Consider the following 7,392-nt stretch of genomic DNA (forward strand, 5'->3'; position numbering starts at 1 on the left):
TGCTAGCCTCTACGGTACCGTGCATTGCCCTTTCTCACCTTGAGAGTTGGTGCAAACTTCGCCAGTGCATCCAAACCCCGTGATATGATATGCTCTATCACACATAAACCTCCTTACATCTTCCTCAAAATAGCCACCATACCTACCTATTATGGCATTTCCATAGTTATTCCGAGATATATTGCCATGCAACTTTCCATCGTTTCGTTTATTATGACATGCTCCATCATTGTCATATTGCTTTTTGCATGATCATGTAGTTGACATCATATTTGTGGCAAGGCCACCTTTATAATTCTTTCATACATGTCACTCTTGATTCATCTCATATCCCGTTACACTGCCGGAGGCATTCACATAGAGTCATATTTTGTTCTAAGTGTTGAGTTGTAATTCTTGAGTTGTAAATAAATAAAAGTGTGATGATCTTCATTATTAGAGCATTGTCCCAAGTGAGGAAAGGATGATGGAGACTATGATTCCCCCACAAGTCGGTATGGGACTTCGGACTTTATGAAAATTTAAAGAGGCGAAACAAGCCCAAAGAAAAAAAGAGGCCAAAGAAGCCCACGAAAAAAATGAGAGAAAATGAGAGAAGGGACAATGTTACTATCCTTTTACCACACTTGTGCTTCAAAGTAGCACTGTGATCTTCATGATAGAGAGTCTCCTATGTTGTCACTTTCATATACTAGTGGGAAATTTTCATTATAGAACTTGGCTTGTACATTCCAATGATGGGCTTCCTCAATATGACCTAGGTATTCGTGAGCAAGCAAGTTGGATGCACACACACTTAGTTTCTTTTGTTGAGATTTCATATATTTATAGCTCTAGTGCATCCGTTGCATGGCAATCCCTACTCCTTGCATTGACATCAATTGATGGGCATCTCCATAGCCCGTTGATTAGCCTCGTCAATGTGAGACTTTATCCCTTTTTTGTCTTCTCTCATAACCCCTATAATTATATTCTATTCCTCCCATAGTGCTATATCCATGGCTTGCGCTCATGTATTGCGTAAGAGTTGAAAAGGCTGAAGCGCGTTCAAAAGTATGAACCAATTGCTCGGCTTGTCATCGGGGTTATGCATAAGGGGAGTACTTTGTGTTACGAAAATGAATCATGTCCAAAATATATGATTTGGTAGGGATAAGCTTTCTTTGGCTATGTTATTTTGATAGGACATAATTACTTCGTTAGTATGCTTGAAGTATTATTATTTTTATGTCAATACTAAATTTTTATCTTGAATCATTTGGATCTGAACAATCATGCCACAATAAAGAAAATTACATTGAGAAATAGGCCAGGTAGCATTCCACATCAAAAATTCTGTTTTTTTATCATTTACCTACTCGAGGACGAGCAGGAATTAAGCTTGGGGATGCTTGATACGTCTCTAACGTATCTATAATTTTTGATTGTTCCATGCTATTATATTACCTGTTTTGGATGTTTATGGGCTTTACTAAACACTTTTATATCATTTTTGGGACTAACCTATTAACCGGAGGCCCAACCCAAATTGCTGTTTTTTTGCCTATTTCAGTGTTTCACAGAAAAGGAATATCAAACGGAGTCCAAACGGAATGAAACCTTTGGGAGCGATCTTTTCGGAACAAACGCAATCCAGGAGACTTGGAGTAGATGTCAAGAAGCAACCGAGGCGGCCATGAGGGTGCAGGGCGTGCCCTAGGGGGGGCACCCCCTGCCTCGTGGGCCCCTCGTGGCTCCCCTGAGCGACTTCCTTCACCTATATATATCTACGTACCCCGAAAACATCCAGGAGCACCACGAGAAACTATTTCCACTGTCGCAACCTTCTATACCCGTGAGATCCCATCTTGGAGCCTTTTCCGGCGCTCTGCCAAAGGGGGAATCGATCACGGAGGGCTTCTACATCAACGCCATAGCCTCTCCGATGAGTTGTGAGTAGTTTACCACAGACCTTCGGGTCCATAGTTATTAGCTAGATGGCTTCTTCTCTCTCTTTGATTCTCAATACAAAGTTCTCCTCGATCTTCTTGGAGATCTATTTGATGTAACTCTTTTTGCAGTGTGTTTGTCGAGATCCGATGAATTGTGGGTTTATGCTCAAGTTTATCTATGAGAAATATTTGAATCTCCTCTGAATTCTTTTATGTATGATTGGTTATCTTTGCAAGTCTCTTCGAATTATCAGTTTAGTTTGGTCTACTATATTGATCTTTCTTGCAATGGGAGAAGTGCTTAGCTTTGGGTTCAATCTTGTGGTGTCCTTTCCAAGTGATAGTAGGGGCAGCAAGGCACGTATTGTATTGTTGCCATCAAGGATAAAAAGATGGGGTTTATATCATATTTCTTGAGTTTATCCTTCTACATCATGTCATCTTGCCTAATGTGTTACTCTGTTCTTATGAACTTAATACTCTAGATGCATGATGGATAGCAGTCGATGTGTGGAGTTATAGTAGTAGATGCAGGCAGGAGTCGGTCTACTAATCTTGGACGTGATGCCTATATACATGATCATGCCTAGATATTCTCATAACTATGCACTTTTCTATCAATTGCTCGACGGTAATTTGTTCACCCACCGTAATACTTATGCTATCTTGAGAGAAGCCACTAGTGATACCTATGGCCCCCGGGTCTATTTCCCATCGTATAAGTTTTCGATCTACTTTATTTTGCAATCTTTACTTTTCAATCTACATCATAAAAATACCAAAAATATTTGTCTTATCTTGTTATCTCTATCGGATCTCACTTTCGCAAGTGGCCGTGAAGGGATTGACAACCCCTTTATCGCGTTGGTTGCGAGGTTCTTGTTTGTTTGTGTAGGTACGAGGGACTTGAAGTGTAGTCTCCTACTGGATTGATACCTTGGTTCTCAAAACTAAGGGAAATACTTACGCTACTTTGATGCATCACCCTTTCCTGTTCAAGGGAAAAACCAACGCATGCTCAAGAGGAAGCAAATGCTACCTAACATATTTATCCATGTAATTCTCTTTATTGTGGCATGAATGTTCAGATCCGAAAGATTCAAGATAAAAGTTCAATATTGACATAAAAATAATAATACTTCAAGCATACTAACAAAGCAATCATGTCTTCTCAAAATAACATGGCCAAAGAAAGTTATCCCTACAAAATCATATAGTGTGGCTATGCTCTATCTTCATCACATAAAATATTTAAATCATGCACAACCCCGATGACAAGCCAAGCAATTGTTTCATACTTTTGATGTTCTCAAACCTTTTCTGTCTTCACGCAATACATGAGCGTGAGCCATGGACATAGCACTATGGTGGAATATAATATGGTGGTTGTGGAGAAGACAAAAAGAAGAATATAGTCTCACATGAACTAGGCGTATCAACGGGCTATGGAGATTCCCATCAATAGATATCAATGTGAGTGAGTAGGGATTGCCATGCAATGGATGCACTAGAGCTATAAGTGTATGAAAGCTCAACAAAAGAAACTAAGTGGGTGTGCATCCGACTTGCTTGCTCACTAAGACCTAGGGCATTTTGAGGAAGCCAATCACTGGAATATACAAGCCAAGTTCTATAATGAAAGATCCCCACTAGTATATGAAAGTGACAACATAGGAGACTCTCTATCATGAAGATCATGGTGCTACTTTGAAGCAAAAGTGTGGTAAAAGGATAGTAGCATTGCCCCTTCTGTCTTTTTCTCTCATTTTTTAATTTTTTTATTTGGGCCTTTTCTCCTTTTTTATGGCCTCTTTTTTTCTATTTTTTCTATTTTTTTACTTTTCGTCCGGAGTCTCATCCCGACCTGTCGGGGAATCATAATCTCCATCATCCTCTCCTCACATGGGACAATGCTCTAATAATGAAGATCATCATACTTTTATTTACATACAACTCAAGAATTACAACTCGATACTTAGAACAAAATATGACTCTATATGAATGCCTCCGGCGGTGTACCGGGATGTGCAATGAATCAAGAGTGACATGAATGAAAGAATTATGAACGGTGGCTTTGCCACAAATACAATGTCAACTACATGATCATGCAAAGCAATATGACAATGATGACACGTGTCATAATAAACGGAACGGTGGAAAGTTGCATGGCAATATATCTCGGAATGGCTATGGAATGCCATAATAGGTAGGTATGGTGATTGTTTTGAGGAAGGTATATGGTGGGTGTATGGTACCGGCGAAAGTTGCATGGTACTAGAGAGGCTAGCAATGGTGGAAGGGTGAGAGTGCGTATAATCCATGGACTCAACATTAGTCATAAATAACTCACATACTTATTGCAAAAATCTAGTAGTTATCGAAATGAAGTTCGAAATGAAGTACTACGTGCATGCTCCTAGGGGGATAGATTGGTAGTAAAAGACCATCGCTCATCCCCGACCGCCACTCATAAGGAAGACAATCAATAAATAAATCATGCTCCAACTTCATCACATAGTGGTTCACCATCCGTGCATGCTATAGGAATCACAAAATTTAACACAAGTATCTCTCAAATTCACAACTACTCTACTAGAATGACTCTAATATCACCATCTTAATATCTCAAAACGATCATAAAGAATCAAACTTCTCATAGTATTCAATGCACTTTATATGAAAGTTTTTATTATATCCCTCTTGATGCCTATCATATTAGGACTAAATTCATAACCAAAGTAGATTACCATGTTGTTCTAAAGACTCTCAAAATAATATAAGTGAAGCATGACAGTTCATCTATTTCTTCAAAATAAAACCACCGTCGTGCTCTAAAAAGATATAAGTGAAGCACTAGAGCAAATGACAAACTACTCCGAAAGATATAAGTGAAGATGAATGAGTAGTTGAATAATTATGTAACTATGTGAAGACTCTCTAACATTTTAGAATTTCATATCTTGGTATTTTATTCAAACAGCAAGCAAAACCTAATAAAATAAAATGACGCTCCAAGCAAAACACATATCATGTGGTGAATAAAAATATAGCTCCAAGTAAAGTTACCGATGAACAAAGACGAAAGAGGGGATGCCTTACGGGGCATCCCCAAGCTTAGGCTCTTGGTTGTCCTTGAATATTACCTTAGGGTGCCTTGTCCATCCCCAAGTTTAGGCTCTTTCCACTCCTTATTCCACAGTTCATCGAACCTTTACCCAAAACTTGAAAACTTCACAACACAAAACTCAAAAGAAAACTCGTAAACTCCGTTACTATAAGAAAATAAATCACCACTTAGGCACTGTTGTGAACTCATTCTAAATTCATATTGGTGTAATATCTACTGTATTCCAACTTCTCTATGGTTCATACCCTCCGATACTACTCATAGATTCATCAAAATAAGCAAACAACACATAGAAAACAGAATCTGTCAAAAACAGAACAGTCTGTAGTAATCTGTATCATTCGAATACTTCTGGAACTCCAAAAATTCTGAAATAAATTTGTGGACGTGATGAATTTGTCTGTTAATCATATGCAAAAAGAATCAACCTAAAATCACTCTCTAGTGAAAAAATGGAAGCTAATCTCGTGAGCGCTAAAGTTTCTGTTTTTTACAGCAAGATCACAAAGACTTCACCCAAGTCTTCCCAAAGGTTCTACTTGGCACAAACACTAATTAAAACAATAAAACCACATCTAAACAGAGGCTAGATGAATTATTTATTACTAAACAGGAACAAAAAGCAAGGAACATAAATAAAATTGGGTGTCCTCCCAACAAGCGCTAACGTTTAACGCCCCTACCTAGGCATGATGATTTCAATGATGCTCACATAAAAGATAAGAATTGAAACATAAAGAGAGCATCATGAAGAATATGACTAGCACATTTAAGTCTAATCCACTTCCTATTCATAGGGATTTTGTGAGCAAACAACTTATGGGAACAAGAATCAACTAGCATAGGAAGGTAAAACAAGCATAGCTTCAAGATTTTCAACACATAGAGAGGAAACTTGGTATTATTGCAATTCCTACAAGCATATGTTACTCCCTCATAATATTTTTCAGTAGCATCATGAACGAATTCAACAATATAACCATCACATAAAGCATTGTTTTCATGATGCACGAACATATAAATTTTGTTACTCTCCATATAAGCAAATTTCTTCTCATTCGGAATAGTGGGAGTATCATAAGAAACTCGAATACTATAAATTTTTTCCACATTAAAAGAGTAATGTTCAGAAAAAGGGTAATCATAATCATGACAAGTTTTATAAATATAATCATCACTACTTTTTATAGCATAAGTATCATCACAATAATCATCATAAGTAGCAACTTTATTCTCATCATAATCAATTGAAACCTCTTCCTAAATGGTGGATTCATCACTAAATAAAGTCATGACCTCTCCAAATCCACTTTCATAATTATCACAATAAGATTCAACACCCTACAGAATAGTGGGATCACAAATTCCTAAAGTTGACACTCTTTCAAACTCACTTTCATCAACATAATCATCATAGGTAGGAGGCATGCTATCATCATAATAAATTTGCATACCAAAACTTGGGAGACTAAAAGTATCATCTTCATTAAATGTAGTATCCCCAGGCTTGGGACAAACATTAATTGCAGCAAATAAGTTCTCAAACATTTCATTCTCATCAAACATAGCATCCCCAAGATTGGGCCTTTTCATATCATAAGCATAATCACTCTCATCATTAATAGTATGGATAGCACCAATAGTATAGATATTATCATCATCAGAATGAGTAATAGGAGCAACATCATTTGGGAGGGATACCTTTTTACCTTTGCTTCTCCGTCTTTTCTTTTTCTTCTTCACATGATGTGTGGGTTTAATCCTCTTTTTGGAGCTCCTTATTAATGAGATATGTTGAATATAAGGCTCCTCCTCGTTACCTGATTCATCATAAGAAATAATAGGAGGATATTGGGAAGTCTCTTCCCTTTCATTAGTATTCTCTTCATCTTCTATTTGTTTTCTTGTCTTTATGTAATTGACAATATAAGGATTTTCAATGCAATTCACTGCACTATACATATAAATTTTCTCTAGATCAAAATCAAGAACTTTATCAAGGGCAAATTCTGGAATATCCTTAGTTATACGTTTCATTTCTTCAACCCAAAAGCAAACTAAGTTCATTATGATGCGTAAGGGAAATCAAGTCATCACAATTTTTGGACACGATTTGATCATGAAACAATTTGCGTTGGATATTTAAATGGCCACGTTCATTGCAAAGTTCACAAGGATGGCTAAGAAAATTTAAATTTTCAGCACAAACATCTAGTCTTTCTTGCAACCATTTAGTTTCTAAATACATATGCCTCCTGCAAAATCTATCTTCCCTATTTGGTGTGTACTTGCAAACTCTATGCACTCCACAAAATTTGACATGCTTATAAGAGA

Source organism: Triticum aestivum, chromosome 7B (assembly GCF_018294505.1).
Source record: "Triticum aestivum cultivar Chinese Spring chromosome 7B, IWGSC CS RefSeq v2.1, whole genome shotgun sequence".
NCBI lineage: Eukaryota > Viridiplantae > Streptophyta > Magnoliopsida > Poales > Poaceae > Triticum > Triticum aestivum.